At 37.0% G+C, this 17,846-nt stretch overlaps 1 long non-coding RNA gene across 1 annotated transcript; it reads left to right on the plus strand.

Moving 5' to 3' along the window:
* Positions 1 to 41: 41 nt before the first annotated feature.
* LOC119865934 lies at positions 42 to 17,033 on the plus strand. The gene is made up of 3 exons (XR_005378590.1): positions 42 to 2,118; positions 15,367 to 15,684; positions 15,916 to 17,033. It is a non-coding gene; the product is annotated as an uncharacterized LOC119865934 (long non-coding RNA).
* The last annotated feature ends 813 nt before the right edge of the window (positions 17,034 to 17,846 follow it).

Genomic DNA, 17,846 nt, shown 5'->3' on the forward strand with positions numbered 1-17,846 from the left:
ACCCGGGATCGAATCCCACGTCGGGCTCCCTGTGCATGAAGCCTGCTTCTCCCTCTGCCTGTGTCTCTGCCTCTCTCTCTCTCTCTCTCTCTCTCTCTCTCTCTCTGTGACTATCATAAATAAATAAAATAAAAAATAAATAAAAATAAATAAAAAAGAAGAGGAATTAGAAGATGACAAAGGTAAGGCACAAGGACTGGTTAGGCCTCAACCAATGCCACTGGTTAGGGACAGTGTAACAGTCCAGGAGAGAAACAAGTTTACAGGGAAGAAATAGTGTTGGAGAGAAAGGAGAGACAGAAAAGACAAATACCAAGGAAAAAAAAATCAAAGAATAGTTGATTAGCTGGGATGTGTCTGTCTCGGATGGATGATAGTCATCAAAGAATGTTGATATTAGTCGTGTAGAAAGTCACTTTTGAAGAACCATGTCTTCAAATGGGTCTAATAGGATAAATAATCTCCCATCTGTAATTCCAGATAATTAAATAAATATGTTGATTTGTTAACATTGCTCATTTTTGTCATGGAGTTAAAGACTACAGAATTGGTGTTTTGTTTTCTCTTAAAAGTGAAGCATACAATTATTAATATGAAATAATCTATATAATTATGATAGATATGTAGAATAGACACTTATTTGCTGTGCAGTCTCATACTTCTCTTCCTTTGGGGACTTCACCCATATTTCCTAATGGACAACAATGCCTTTCCTTTGTGAGTGAGTCACGTTGTTTCAAGTGACATGAATTCAGGTGTGGATCCACTTACCTTATAACTCATTCTCCTTATTCTCAGATACTGATTGACAAGTGAGCAGGTGACCCAACTGTGGACAAGGAGTTGGGTTGTTTTGTTTTGTTCTATTCTGGTTTGTCTTAAGGAGTTTGGTCTTTTTTGAGAAAGAGAAACCTCTTTTCTTTTCCATGGTAGCTACCAAAAGAGATGCTCTTTTACTCTCTACAATGTAAATATGAGGATTCAAGTCTGGAGCTGATAGTTATTTGTGCCTGAGTGAAAAGCTCCCATGTGAACCCAGAGAAAAAGCCAATATCTCAAAGGGCACAATGGTAAAAACAGTATGTGAATTGCTGAAGTAAGCTTTTTCCAAAGCCAGATCTACCTGTGGACTTTTCAAATGTGTGAACCAAAATACTGCCATTATTATCAGAGGCTGTATGGTATCATGATATACTCAGAAAATTGTGTGTAACTTTTTTAGGAAAAATTACCTTATTTCTTTAATCTCTTCTTATGGCAAAGAAGAACTATTCAATAACTATGATTTTTAACCATAACACTTTGAAACATTCAAAAAGCTATTAGTACTGTGTTATTATTATACAATTCAAACCAACTGAATTCTACATAGAGGGTATCGATAGCTTTTGACTTTCCTGGACCAAAATATCATTTAATATAAATGAAAGTGGCTTTTTAAATCTGAAGTCACGTAGAAAAATTTATGACAAAGCATTAGCATTTAAGACTGGATTGTGAAGAGTAATGGCAATTATACGCTTTCCTGTTTCATTAGGAAGGTGAATCAAGATGAACAGGAAAATAGCTCAGGAAAGCACTTCCCTCAAACACACAAAACTTACACATTTTAACAAAGGTAAATCATAAGACTTTTCAGAAAAATTGTTAGCCTTTCCCCTAATAGTACAGTTTTAGTTGATTAAATTGTAAAAGCTAAAGTCGAAGGAGACCTGTTTTTTCTTTTTTTTTTTTTTTAAATTGTTTTGGTATATCTTTGAAGTTACGAGATGGTCAATGTTTTTTTTTTTTTTTTTTAAAGATTTTATTTATTCATGAGAGACACAGAGAATGAAGCAGAAACATAGACAGAGGGAGAAGCGGGCTCCATGCAGAAACCGGATATGGGACTCGATCCAGGGACTCCAGGATCACACCCTGAGCCAAAGGCAGACACTCAACTGCTGAGCCACCCAGGCATCCCAATGGTCAATGTTAAAATATATTTGGTGGTTTAACAATAACATTTTACTTCCAGGATAATGTTCTCACACTTTATAGCTCTGAGAATGTACTTTACGCATGGGAACTAAAAATATTATGCTATGAGAGAGAAACTGAAGCGAAAAAGTTCAAAAGGTATTTCATGAGGGATTTTCTTTTTGTTGGTTTTTGTTTTGTTTTTAGGTTTTAAAAAAGGATAAGACTGTTTGGATTATTTGTTCTGATTTTGTAAAACAAAATACTAATGAATACATGTTAACCTTCAGGTTATCAACATTCTTGCTTAAGATAGATTTATGGTAAAAATAGACTACTGAACTGTCCTGTTAAATTTTTAAAGATGAGTTTGGAGGAGTTACAAATAACTTCCTCTACCCTTAGGTCAAAAAGAGTATGTAAACTTGAATATTTTAGATAAGGGTGCTTATTATAGCTTCAACTTTCATACTTCCTATAAAATGACTATAAGAATATATAATCTCTTTTCTGTTTTTATTATGAATATATACCACATGTTCATCTTTCAACATGTTAGAACATTTTCATTCTGACAATTTGAAAAGTACAAAGAGCAAATTTGTACTAAATTCATAACAAAGAAATAACCTTTAATGTTGTGTGTTATGTATCTAACTTTTGTCTTGTGTTTTTATGTGATTGTGTGGGTTGTTAAAAATAAATGTTATTTTTTAGTTGTAATTTTTATTTTTCATTAAACTCATGTGCTTTTCCCAGTTCATTAAATATTTTTTACAATGCACAATTTGGATTTTAATAGCTACAAAATATTTCCTTTTATTTTTTTAATTTTTATTTTTGTAAAGATTTTACTTATTTAAGAGGGAGTTAGAGCCTGTGCATAAGAGCAGGGGGAGGGAGAAGCAGACTCCTCACTGAGCAGAGAGTGCAATGTGGGACTCCATTCCAGGACACCAGGATCATGACCTGAGCTGAAGGCAGACATTTAACTAACTGAGCCACCCAAGTGCCCCCAAAATATTTCCTTTTAAAAATTTAAGTATTTGAACTTCAACATGCCAGGCACAACACCATAATCTTTTAAATAATTTTCTCTCTGAGTTTATTTTGCTGATTTATAAAGTTCCTAAAAACAGTAAGTGCCATGATAAACACTTCTACACAGAAATCTTTGATGATATGTACTATTATTTCCTTAGGAAGTATTTTCAGGGTGACAGTGATTAAGGTAATTGGTATCTATTCCTGTCTTTATGTCTGTAAAAGTTACATTCATCTGTAGGAGTTTCTGTTTAAGTGTAAACTCATCATTATGGAACTTTCCTTGGCCTTCCTCCTGTGTTTAGTCTTTATTTCTTGGGTCCCATGTTTTTCTTTCCTTGCCATGCTCTGATGTTTTCATGGAGCTCATTTGCTCAGTCTAGAGGCTCTCCAGAATTTTGCCTGAAAAGCTTGGCCCCCTTCATAGCTCCAGCTCTCCCAGTGGGTACATGCCAACCTATGGCTTTTTCCTTCCTTTTGCACAGGTAACCCTGTTTATCTGATTTCCATTTGCCAGATATTTGTTAAAACCTCTGCTGGTAACCCTTCACCCCATTCTCTTCATGGTTTAAAGTTTTAATATTTCTTTGTTGTCATTGTAAGTGGGAGCTATGGAGAGTAGAAAAATGTATTTCTTAACAACGGAAGATCTGGAGGGCGCCTGGGTGGCTCAGTGGTTGAATACGCCTTTGGCTCAGAGCATGATCCCAGAGTTCAGGGATTGAGTCCCACATTGGGCTCCCTGCATGGATCCTGCTTCTCCCTCTGCCTATGTCTCTGCCTCTCTCTCTGTATCCCTCATGAATAAATAAATTAAAATCTTAAAAAAAGAGATCTGCTTCATTAACTTAAATATTTGTATCAACTTCAGGAAAAAAAAATACAAAGTCGGTACAAGCTAACTAGAGAAAAATTCAAACATTGCAGAGGTTCACCCTTACTTTCCTCTCACTGCTTATTAGGTCTACACATAAGTATTATACATATATCCAGAAAAGCAAAAACATTGACTAAGCGGGGTGGGAATTAAGACATAGCATAACAATGAAAGCAGCAGAAAAAGAGCTGGATAGGGAAAATCCATTTGTTGTAGAATTGATTGTCACACTAAGGTCAGAGTATGCCACATAAGCTGGGGTGATGGCAAAATAAATTAAGTCCTTTGGATCTAAGATCGCTGCTCCTGTGTTGATTATACATTCTAAACTGAACCATGCCATTCATTTCAGCAGTGCCACCATATGTGGCAATCGAAAGGACTATTAATGGAGACAGCATTTGCTTTTTCTTTGAACACACAACATCAGCAATACTTTATACACATCTTATAAACACAATTCCATGGACCAGACATATCTTACAGGCCTTGGCTCATTCATTGCAATTTGTTGAATCCTCAAATTGCTAGCACATACTTTAAAAAAAAAAAAAAAATCCTTTCAATAAAATAAAATCCACTTTTATTTTTATGATCATATTTAAGAAAGTATCTCCCCAAATGGTATGGGTCTCAAAGTGGCAGAGATGTTACGTGCTTCCCATTTGAATGACCAAAGATCTCAGGCAATGTATGCATTAATCACAACTACTGGGACACCTGGGTGGCTCAGTGGTTGAGTGTCTGCCTTTGGCGCAGGGTGTGATCCTGGAGTCCCAGGATCGAGCCCCACGTCAGGGTCCCCACAGGGAGTCTGCTTCTCCCTCTGCCTGTGTCTCTGCCTCTCTGTGTGTCTCTCTTGAATAAATAAATAGAAGCTTAAAAAAACAAAACTTTAAAAAAATCACAACTATTTACTGTTCAGGTTCAGATGTTTGTTCAATACATAGAGCTAGAATCAGACTGTGCCTTAGTTTAAAGAGAAAATAATTCAGGATGAACATATCCATAAGTTCTGGCTCAAGCAATCTATTTTTGAAGGAATAAATGCCATTTTGTTTATAATTGGAGGAAATAATGCTTAGGATCGAACCTATTGACTTCTTGGAATTGAAGTCTAGAACACGTGACATTCCTCTCTAAATAATGCATTTGCTAATAGAAACAATCCACCAAGATGTTGAGCCAACACTTCTTTTGGAAGGTAGAGTTCTTTGGAATTTACTGAAAGTGGAAAATTGATTACATTGGGCACAGAGGACATTTATAGTAAGAGAAACACTTTAGATAAGACAAGACTTTTATAAACCAGAAAAGACCTAACATTTAAGAGTGTTTCAGAAAAACACTGTAATGTATTTTCTTATTTTTAATAGGCATTAAAAAGATTGCTGTATCGATACTAACAGAAATTAGGTGGTTAATTGAAGATTTAACTTAAAAGACAAACTGCTCTAACGTTGGTTTTAGAATTTTTCTTTGCGATGTACAGTTTAACTTTGTGGTCTGGCAAGTGCCCAATAGCCATTTATCTAGTATGCATACCTTTCCACAGCTGGATTTTCAAATATGCTTATAAAGTTCATATGACAGAACTATCCTAAAAATAAATATGTCAGCAGGCTTTGCTTTATTGTATGCATTTCTTCTGGATGTAACCTAACGAGATACAAACAGAAGACACTCTAAGACATCCTGCCAAAGCTATTCAAGTATAGCATCGTTTGAGACTGTGGAAGGTGATTTAGAAACACCTGGGTTGAATATTTATATCTCTGCCTTAGGTCCTAAAAGCCTTGCAGTTTTATAGTCCTTTCGGGAAAAGACAGGAACTACATTAACACTTGTTATTGTAACAGTTAATGCACTTACTGCTGAGAAAGACTTTGTAAAAATTTGAAAATTATGCAAAAAAAAAAAATAAGGGAAGACTAAAAAGGATTAATGTTTGATCAGCGTTTACACTTTTAAGGATATATTTGAGAAATATCTTTTGAACTTGGGGGCATGAAAAAAGATGCATTGGAATAAAATTCTAATTATAATCTGATGAGCATCATTATTTGCAGTAATATTTAATGGAATGCAGCTATGAGTCCCAGCTAACATTGAAACAACAATTAAGATACTCTGCTCAAGCTTGCTTCATGTAGTCCTCTTGGAAACTGTCTCTTTAACCATATTAATTTTACATTCTCTTTCCCCCGCTCCCTCCGTACATCTGTTTGATTTAACTTGCAGCTACACAAGACAAAAAGCTTAATTAGATAGAAGAATATGAGCTGATAGATCAATAGGGAGAAGAACCATAGTTTCTTTCTCTCTGCACCAATCATGTATTTACATTTAACAGCCATCATCTAGAAGAAAAGTGTCTTTACCTTTCTTGTCAGGAAGAATAATTTTCAGCCAGTTAGCTCATAACCTTTCTTTTCTTTCTTTCTTTCTTTCTTTCTTTCTTTCTTTCTTTCTTTCTTTCTTTCTTTCTTCTTTCTTCTTTCTTTCTTTCTTTCTTTCTTTCTTCTTTCTTTCTTTCTTTCTTTCTTTCTTTCTTTCTTTCTTTCTTTCTTTCTTTCTTTCTTTCTTTCTTTCTTTCTTTCTTTCTTTCTTTCTTTCTTTCTTTCTTTCTTTCTTTCCTTCTTTCTTTCTTCTTTCTTTTTTTTTTAGATTGTATTTATTTGTTTGAGAGAGAGCACAAGTGAAGTAAGGGGCAGAGGGAGAAGCAGACACTCCGCAGAGCAGGGAGCAGGGGCTTGATGAGATCAAGCCCATGAGATCATGATCTGAGCCAAAGGCAGATGTTAACTGAGCCACCCAAGTGCCCCCATAATGTATTTTTTCAAAATGGAAACTTTTATAGGTTATCAGATAAGACAGTAGCCCTGGGAAGTGCCAGCCTTTGAAAAAGCCTCCTCCCAGACAAAAGAATGTTTATCAAAAATTACAAAGCACCAATCATTGCTAAAATACTTGAATACTTACTTGCTCTGACACACATCTCATTTAAACCTCAACAATACAATTTGGTAGATACTTGTATTATCTTATCTCACTGATGATATGTCCGTATCAATTATCCATTGTGATGAACAAACTACCTCCCAAGTTAATGGCTTCAAACCTCAACCCTGAATTTTTTTTTTAATGTTTTTATTGGAGTTCAAATTGCCACCATTTAGCATAACACCCACTGCTCATCGTGCCAAGTGTCCCCCTCAGTGCCCATCACCCAGTCACCCCAACCCCCCACCCACCTCCCTTTCCACTACCCCTTGTTCGTTTCCCAAAGTTAGGTGTCTCTCATGTTTTGTCACCCTCACTGATATTTTCACTCATTTTTTCTCCTTTCCCCTTTATTCCCTTTCACTAATTTTTATATTCCCCAAATGAATGAGACCATATAATGTTTGTCCTTCTCCAACTGACTTACTTCACTCAGCATAATATCCTCCAGGTCCATCCACTTCGAAGCAAATGGTGGATATTTGTCGTTTCTAATGGCCGAGTAATATTCCATTGTATACATAGACCACATCTTTATCCATTCATCTTTCGATGGACACCGAGGCTCCTTCCACAGTTTGGCTATTGTGGACATTGCTGCTATAACCGTTGTCAATCCTGAATTTAACATGGTTCTGTGGATAGCAGTTTGGGCGGGGCTTTGCTAGCTAGCCCTTGTGATCAGCTGATGAGTCAGAGCTTGACTGGTCTGTGAAGGCCTTAGCCTCTCTACAATGTGTCTCATTCTCCAGCCTATAAACTGGGGTTAGGGGGGGGGTGGGGGGGGTGGGGGGGTGGAAGAGGAGCGGTGTTTGCTCATGGGGGAAGGGGTAGTCTCAGGGTTCCAAAAGCTCTAGAGTAGAGGCTCTATGATCTCTTGAGGCCCAGGTTTTGAACTAGCACAACCTCATTTCTAGTGTATTCTGTTGGTCAAAGAAAGTTACAAATCCCACCAGGTTTCAAATGTGGTGGGGTGTGTGGTGGGGGGAAGTGGACTCCACTTCTTGGAGAGAGATTCATTGTGACTATTTTTGTATTCAACCACTCTTTCTGAGACAAAGTTGTCATTACTTGCCAAAGATCACACAGTTAATAAGTAACTAGACTCTCATACACTGCTGGCAGGTATTATATATCTACTTTGGCAGTTTGACATTTTTTCTGAGTTACTTGTTTTACTATTAAATTGTAAGAATTCTTTATATATTCTGGATACAAGTCTTTCATCTGGCATGTGTTGTGAATATTTTCTCCCAGTTTTTGGCTTGCCTTTCCATTTTCTTAATAGCATTTTTTAAAGAGCAAATGTTTTTCATTTTAATGAAGTCCAATTTACCAATGATTTTCTTTTATGTCTTGTGCTTTTGGTGTTCTGTTTAAGGAATTGAGTGAATGAAAAGTGGCTAGAAGAGTCAAAAGTGTATAGTCATAGAGGTGTAAAGGTATATAGCCTGACATGATCCAAGTGTTCTGTTTCAAAACAAATTTTGAATTCTATTTAATAAAATAACCTTACTTGCCTTAACATAAAAATAATGCCTTACATATAAGTGAGTTTATCTGATGCTCCAGGATAAAGGCCCACATTTATTCCATAGCACAGGACTGGACACTTTTAAAACACAGAAACTACGGATTGTGAATCAGAGAACTGAATAGCTCACTTGCCTCAGGACCACGACATTATTCATAATGTGCTTTAGAGCCAATAAAAGCGATAAGGCTACAATTAAAAAGAAAAAGCACTGTTGCAGTGCGTGTGTGTGTGTGTGTGTATGTATACATATATATACACACATTATATACATATAATGAATTCTACTACCTTAATTTTCTTTGACCATTAACTATATTAGCTTTCTATGTAGATTCAACTATTCAACTGCTTAAATATGTCTAAGCTACTAACAAACCTTCCTGAATGAATAGCAGATGAACAACTGAATATAAATGAAAACAGATGCCTCAAAAAAGAGGATCCCAAATTGTCATCAACTCTTCACCATCACTACATGTTTTCTCTAACAAGCTCATATGCCCACAGCACATTGCCAAAGTTTATTGACTTCTTCCAAAATTTCTGTATGAAATTATGATGATGATCTCATAGAGTTCAGGGTTGCTGACTAAAGAGCACATCTCCACAGGATATTTTTTCAAAGAAGCTGGTGCCCCCAGCGGTGCTGGGGAGGGAGGCACACAGATGCATTTGAGGACATCACTAGCCTAAACCCTGCTATATGATTTGAAAATCTTCCAAAGTTTGACTTCTTTCAAATCTGAAAATCTGGAGTTACTCCATGATCCAGAGACACAAGGCAACCAAACAACAATACCCACTGGCCCCGTATTTGGAATCCATATTCTCATGCCTTTTATATATAGAAAAAAATGTATATATACATAAAAAATGTAAAATATATATGATTTTATATATGACCTATTGAAATATCAATATTTTTCTCATTATAAACACATACTTGCACAATAAATGTATTCATGATATATTGGATGGGTACTTACATGACATGAAAGACACATAAAATAACATAAAACCATGGGTTCCGCTCTAGACGTATCTGCTTTAGATTTAATGTCTGTTTAAATTTACGTACAAAACATGCTTAAGCAGTGATAATAGTTTAGATGGTAAATGACTGAAGGTGGTATGATACTGAGTTTTTATCCTCGTTGGACAAATCCTGGGACACAGAAAATTCATTTTATACTCGTTTCTATACATACAGATGGATTTAACCACTTAAATAATCTCATGGGTCTATTGCTCTGATTTTACCTATGTCTGTATGTTTTCTCAACTCTTTTTCTGGCAAAAACTGTGGAAATTTTTTTTTAATTGTTAATTTTCAAAGACAGCTTAAGAGAGGGAGACATTCAGATTCATATGCAGAGAGCTACTGGAACCCACACAGATGGGGTTGTGAGCAGCATTGGTAATACTGCATACAAACAAAATTAATTCTTAAAAACCTAGGCCTATTATAACAAGTGCTAAAATTATGGCTCAGTTTGATAGAAACATGTCCAGCTCAAAATTTAATTTCAGGCAACTCTTTACTAAGCAGAATTATAACAACTATCTTATCTGTGCCTTTTGTGTACTTACTTATTTTCTTATTGTTCTAATTGATTAAGGCACTAGACTTCTCTGAAGAATCGCCAATGAATTTAAAAGCAGTATTTTTAAAATTATTTATATTTGGAAATGTCCTTAATTCTGAAGAAGTGTGCAGCATTAACATAAATGGCTAACTTTCTTAAAAGATTAATATTAACCTATCTCCCAGTTTAAAATATAGTAAATAATCCCATGTCCCAAAGACAACTTCTAATACAAGTCCTCTTCGAGGCTTTTTTTTTTTGGGGGGGGGGGGTGCATTTTTACATAACTGTGACCATTCTCTATATACAGTTTATATCCTGCATCTTAAACTTTAATGTTTGTTCTGTATTACCAAAATTTCATGCATTTAACTTAAAAACCCATCCAGTGACTATACTGTGATTACTTTAATCTCATAATATTGCACATTTAAATTTGCCATTATAAAAATGCTCTAGGGAGCATCTTACTTAATTTCAGATTATTTATTTTACTTAGAGTACCAGTCAGAGTTCAACCAGAGAAGCAGAACCTATAGGAGATATACAAAACTTACTATAACAAAGTGGCTCACATGATCATGGAGGGCAGCTAGGCAAGTGTGGAATCCATTGGGCAGGCTGTCAGGAAGGGCAGGCTGGAACTCTCTGGAATGGGCTGAAACGGCTGTCTGCAAGCAAAGCTTTGCCTTCTGGGAAGCTTCAGCTGCTTTCAGGTCCTTTTAACTGAATAAGACCCACTCAAATTATCTTATAATCTCTTTAATTTACAGTCAGTTGATTATGGACTTTAATCACATCTAAAAAATAACTTCACAACGACACCTTGATAAGTGGTTCTGAGTAACTGGGAACCGTAGCTTAGCCAAGCAGGCACATCAAAAGACCATCGGCGTTAAATTTTCAAAAGTAAAATTACTGAGTAAAAGGGGATGAAATAAGAATATATATATATTCATATTTCTTTCCTAAGGGGTCATCATGATTTTTTCAGGCTTTCTAATTCCATTCTTGCCTTTTTTGGGGGGTAGGTACCAGATTGCTTACCCTACTACACTATGAATCAGTAACACACTTGGGAGTGCCCCAAAATAAAAAAGCTCTAGTGTCTCAAAATAAGCACATAATTTCCTGGTAGCAAGTAATTAAGGACTCTGATTTCCCAGGACATTTTGTCTTCCTTCTCCATTTAAACATGTAGTGCCTGAGTGCTGAACCTTACTGAGTAACAGCCCAGATATATTTATAGGTGGGAATATAAATTACTAAATATTATTTACTTTTTATAGAAAATGTCTGAGACATTTTGGGGGGGAGAGATAGAAGTATTAATTCTGTCCTCAAAAACTCTAAAGACAGTAATTTTCTTTCTTTCTTTTTTTTTTTTTTTAAAGTTTCTATTTATTCATGAGAGATACAGAGAGAGAGAGAGAGAGAAACAGAGACACAGGCAGAGGGAGAAGCAGGCTCCATGCAAGGCGCCCGATGTGGGACTTGATCCCCGGACTCCAGAATCACACCCTGGGCTGAAGACAGGCGCTAAACTGCTGAGCCACCCAGGGATCCCCCTAAAGACAGTAATTTTCAAACAAATACTAGATGTTATATTCATAGTTAAGCTCATTTTTATATATTTCTCTGGGAAATGAGGTCAATCCACATCCTTAAAATCTACATAACCATAAATAAAAGGCAGACTTTCTGAGGCCCTTGTGGTTTCAGTAGATGTGTGCGAAAGTCCACATTATTTTATCTTTAGAAAATAAAAGCAGAGGTTAGTGGGGTGGTTAACTGGATGGATTTGGGGATGAGCATTTATTTAGCTGAATTCTTAGTTCTACCGTGTACCACTTTTTAAAAGCTGGACAAATCGTCTCCCAAGCCTCAATATTCTCACTTGTAAAGCAGAGTTAATACTTTGTTTCCTTTCTGTCCTCTACCCCTCATCCCAAAGTCTCAAGCAGTTTAGGGGCAGGACAGAAAGTGAAGCTGGTTTACAAAACTGTCTGTCTTTTAGTTCTTCAAAGCCTCAAACTTTCAGAGAATTTATGTTTTGCAGGAAGCAGGAAAAGGGTGGGGTGTCATTTGAAGACAGAGATAGAGTGCCTTGAAAAAAACATAAAGGAACAAATGCTCCTCCAGTACACACAGAAGGTCTCCAAAGCTGAGGGAGAACAGGAGGGGCCTTGTGGATCCTGAGAACAGAGAAGTCTGTGTCCTTCTTTGCATTAGGATCTGGAAAACTGGCAAGGCTCCCCAAAGGGGCAGACACTGCAAGGCTTCCAGCAGGGGTTAGGGGGGCAAAGCTTAAGTAGGCTCATGGTAGGTTTTTAAGGTGTAAGAGTAGCTAAGATCTGGCAAAGCTGAAGAAGCCACACAGACAGCGTCAAAGGATAACTCTGGTCATTGCAAGCATGGATACAGATGACCAGAAGCCCTGATTATCATTTCATGTGACAATAGAACCAGAGCATAGAACTCAGATTCTTTGGCAGATATCTCTTAATACTTCCTGCCTATTTATGGGCTTTGCTTGATCAGTTATATCTCATTTCAAGAATTTTGGATTTTTTCTTTTTACTGGCTTTTGCCCCGGGATATGCTCAAATCCCTTTCATACCCTCAAGTGAACATCAATAATTTCTCTTGATCTGATCATCCCATCAAGTTCTTCCAGCCTCCCTTTTCTTTGATGTCATAGTTCTTATGAGTGCAATGACCCTTGATGTGCTCACTTTCTTAAGTCCTATACACTCCTCAACTGATTACAATTTGGCTTATTTTCTCTTCATGGAGGAAAACTATTTTTGCTGGGAAGAGAATGGCCTCTGACCAAATCCAAAGTTCTTTTGTGTGTGTGTGTGTGTGCTGCACCCTATTTAACCTCTGAGTAGCATTCGACACTGTATGTCACCATATATCAAAGATTTTGTATTTTTTAAGACTTTTTAAAAAGGAGGGAAGTACAGAGATTTCCACATAGTTCCTACCCACTCCCCCACCCGCCACCACCACACAGCCTCTCCCAATGTCAACATCACTCACTGGAATGGTACCTTTTTTTTTTTTTTTTTTTTTTTTTTTTTTACTAAGGATAAACCTACATTGACTCATCATGACCACCCAAAGTTCACAGTTTACCTAAGGATTCATTCTTGGTGTTGTACATTCTGTGGGTTGGACAAAAGCATAGTGACACATAACCATCATTTATAATATTGTCATGTTTTTGCTGCACTAAAGAGGATTTGTATTTTAATCCAGCACTGTACAGGGATGTTTTTAAAAGTAACCATAAAGCAGTATTTCTAGAAGTAGAAGTCACATTACCCCTCCTTCTTGAGACCTGCTCCAGTGTTGTATACTGGATCCTGCAGTTGATGTCCCTATTAAGTGCCTATTCTCCTGAGCTAAGACTTACTTTGTCATTCCTCATTTCTTTCTTTTTTCTCAACTCTCAAATCCAAGTGGATGCCAAGTCCTGTTGCTTCTACCTGTGACATATTTCATGGCCATTTTTCTTCCCTCCAGCTTCTACTAGGTAGAAAGCTCTCATTTCTCTCTCAGAATATTTAATAATCCTTATTTATTTTCCTATTACCAGACTTCCATACACTAGTGAAATCTCACACTATAAACCAAAGGCAATGATTTGCGTGTCTTCCCACAAGTTCTCCATCGTCTCTCATTAGTGTCTCTCAGCAGTCCTTAGGATATCAGAGTCTCTCCCTGTATCTCAAAGGGTGGTCCCTGGAGTAGCAGAATTAGCACTCCAGGGAACTTGTTAGTAAGGCAAAGTGTTAGGTCCCTCCACAGATGTACTGAGGGTACAATCCTTGAGTCTGTGATTTAGCAAGCCCTCCTCCAGGTGATTCTGAGGCTGAACCTCAGAGAGTGAGGAGAACCCTTCTGTTCTGGTTGCTACCAAACCTTGAAGTCTGTCCTGAATTTCTATTTCTCACACACTTCATGCTCTTCTCGCATTGACCTTCTTGCTCATCCTGTAAATGGCAGACTTCAAGACTGTTCTTTGTAACTGGAATCTCACACTTGCATTTTCTTTTTTTTTCTTGGAAAATTGCTGATATTTTTTCAATATCGACCTCAAAGACTGTGAGAACCCTAACTTCTCTCAAGAAAAGTATTTGCCCTGTCCTCCATGGGCATTCTGTTCACATCCCCATAATAGCATTTGCCATGCTACATTTTAATTTATCCATCTGTCTACCTATCTATAATATTTAACTCCAAGGACTGAATTCCTCAGGTATACAGACTGAGTAAGGTCTGTTCATCATTATACCCCTAGTGGCTTAGCTTGTTGTTTTCTGTTTTTCTCTTCTTCTTCCTTTTTTTTTTTTCTTTCTCTTTCCATAGAGGATTTAAGACAGTTGGAAAAATATTTCTGAAATGTTATACTCAGCACCATAGTGGTAACTGTAAAACTTGGCAACTATTACAAGTGTGTAAAAGTATCGTGTATCAGACTAACCGGTTGCCTGTTGCTCTTTTGCCCACCTGCATACATAAAATGACAGTAATTATTTGATAGGTAGACTGATTCCTCTCACGTTCTTACCATATGTTATTTCTATTCCTACTTTATCCATGGGTCCCTGTAGGCCTCTTTATACAACTTCCTATGTGACCCCAGGATTCTGACAACAAGGTTATAATATTTCCCAGGTGATTTCTCTCCACTGTCCAAAATCCTATTGCTTTAGGCTCAGTACTTTCAATTCCCTCCCCTGTTTGTTTGTAAGATTGCCCTTCTCATGTAAAAGGATATTGTGTGGGTGAAGAGAAGCAATTAAGCAAATAAGACCGCTTGCTACCACCTCAGGGTCTGCTCTTGGTTTGATTGCCTCTTTCACTAAAATACAGCCCTCTGTCTGTGCTCATATTTTTACATGAAGACAGACATTTTTTTTAAAGACAACATTGCTCCTGGTGTAAAAATATATTAGTTTACAAACAATGGGAGCTACTTGCTATTTGCAGATGAGATGAGGAAAGGTTTGCTATCACTTTGTACTCACTAAGAGCATCTTTGAGTTCCCGTAGCTTGATGTTAAATTGTTTAGTCAATTACTTCATTAAAGCACAAAACTCAATTCAATAGCTTAAAAACTGAATGTAGTTTCGACTGGTAAATGTGCTTTCACAGAGAGAAAGAATCATGTGACTTGTTTCAGAGAAATGAAATTAAAAAGTTAAGTCAAGAGATTATTTTAAGTACCAATAAAACAAGTTGGAACCCTTTCCGATTAATATCTAACAAAACCAAATCAACTAATAATTCTTAAGCAGCATTTTTATCTCATCATTGGGTATTTGACATTCCTTGATTACTTCCACAGATTCATTTTACATGAGATGCAGAAAACCCCATCTGCAAAGCCAGAAGCAGAGTGACTTCTTCAATGTAATTTTCATTGTCATTGAAAGTGACAGATTTTTGACAAAACTCAGCATTCGCTCTGAACTATTATAGCAGTTCATTTTCCAACAGCAAGTAATTCCAACTCGACACAGTGCTTGATGTAGACATCCAGTTCATGTGCTAAATCTCGTAAACCCCTAACTGTTCAATTTACTTCATATGGGGAAAACTGGGTCAACCTGGAACAATTTCGTACAGAAAAGAAACAGAGCTGCTACAACACTTTGAACTCCAGGTAAGTGAAAGACATAAAGTTGATGTGTTTCTGATGTTCCATTTCAAGATAATAACAATGGATCTATTCTTAAAGAAATACATAAAACTAAAGCTTTTTGAGTCAGATCATCTACCAAAAGGCTACATTTGGAGACCAGTTGCTCAGGGTGCCGAGGTGCTGCCCATGTATCTCAATCTGCTGGAATGGCGCACTAGAGGCCATATAACACGATGCTTTTTTTCCCTGCAGGCTCTGAAGGATCCTCTTCATTCCCATGTCAAAGGTGCAAGAACCACATCCTACTACACATTTCTTCACTTGAACTCCTTGGCTTCTCCCCAGGGCCAGAAATCATTAACCAGTTACTATAGATTTGCCTTCGCTGAGCATATCCAAATGTTTGTCCCCAATTTTGCCTATCATGTTGGTGTTTGCATTATGATTATTCAGGGGCAGGAGATTAATCAGCCTTTCTGTACTTTAAAAAATAGAGGGAGGGATTAGGTTGACTAAAATTGTGTGGAAGGAAAAGGTGTAGCAGTTTGCCTTCTACCAGAGGAGGCCTAGGAAGGAGAATTTAGTTTTATATCATGTTGTCTTTTCCAGTATTGAAAAGAGGTAATCAGACTCAGTGATAAATTCAACATCAGAATTATGTTCTGATTTGCTACTTCCCAGCTGTCCTCTCAGAGGGGTTCCCTGAACACCTAGGGAAGGGCTGGCTGAGCCTCCTGGGAAGGCAGTGATGTTTGGAGGGTGAGCTCTCCTTGTGAGAGGTTGTGTGTGTGCTGTGTGTGGTTTCATCACCTCTCTGCAATCCTTGCAATTTAGCTCAGAAAATTAGGTAGACCAGAGAGCTGCTTGGGATCTTGTTTGTAGGGGATATCACAGTGCATCTGACTGGCCAAGGTGTTGTCAGGTGCCTGTGGAATCATGGAGAAAGTACGTTGCCTTCTCTGAAGGGATTTAATAACCACACTCTCCCTCATGGGACCAACTACTTTGAATGAATATTAGGATAAATTACAGAGGGAAACTGAGGAACTTAATCCAATATTGGTAATTTTTCACTCATTATTTCACAAATATTTTTGAGAAAAGTATATATTGTGCTAAATATTACAGTCTAATTGAGGAAGATGTCTAGACCTATTAAGGTCACTGAAAAGTATAAATTCTGAAATAGAAGGTTTTAAGCCCACTTGGGGGGAGAAAGGCATAAAAGATAATCAAAGCCAAAGAATGTTCTAGTTAACTGATGATATAATATTTCTAACACATCCTGTTTTTCTCTTACCTTTTCCCAGCCAGAGAGAGAGAGAGAGAGAGAAGATAAATAGAAATAGCATCAGATACACTATGAGTGGTTAGATATTTATAGCTAATTATATTAGCTATAAATACAGATATTTATATTAAACCCACTTTTTCTGTTTCTCTCTGTCTTGGGGGCGGGCTGGCGCATGGCGGTCGTTCGGGAGGGCGGTGTCTTAGTGAGCATTCTTTCTTATAGTTGCTCTTGTTTAGTGGCTTTTTTCGTTCGTTTCTTTTTCTTCTTTTTTGTCTTTCCTTTTTTCTTCTTCTTCTATTCTTCTTCTTCTTTTTTCTTTCTTTTTCTTCTTTCTTTCTTCTTTCTTCTTTCTTTCTCTTTCTCTTTCTTTCTTTCTTCTTTCTTCTGTTCAATGAAATGGCTTTATTTGACTAACATCTCAGGATAGGTGGAGGGAGGGGCCATTAGATGCCTCTAGGCTCCTGATAAAAGGATCTGAGTAGGTAGCCTTGGAGAAAGGAACTCCTCAGAATGTCCCAAAAAAACAGTAAAGGGAAAATGGGATTTTCCAGCTTCTTTATGTAAAACTACATTTCCTAGCATTTTGCTAAAGGTTAATCCTGAGTGATGATGCTTCAAAATAATTTGCTTAAATGTTTTCATCTTGTTTTAATCCTGTAGTAGCTTAAGATATCAATAAATCCAGCTTTATTCTAAAGTCTGTATAAGGCAGCTTTACCCAATTCTTCACAGAATGGTAAAATTAGCATAAGGAATTTTAAAAGTCCTTATTTAATATGGTAACTGGTTCTTTTTTTATTTTTATTTTTTTTAAATTTATTTATGATAGTCACACACAGAGAGAGAGGCAGAGACACAGGCAGAGGGAGGAGCAGGCTCCATGCACCAG

This window comes from Canis lupus, chromosome 25, assembly GCF_011100685.1.
Source record: "Canis lupus familiaris isolate Mischka breed German Shepherd chromosome 25, alternate assembly UU_Cfam_GSD_1.0, whole genome shotgun sequence".
NCBI classification, from domain to species: domain Eukaryota; kingdom Metazoa; phylum Chordata; class Mammalia; order Carnivora; family Canidae; genus Canis; species Canis lupus.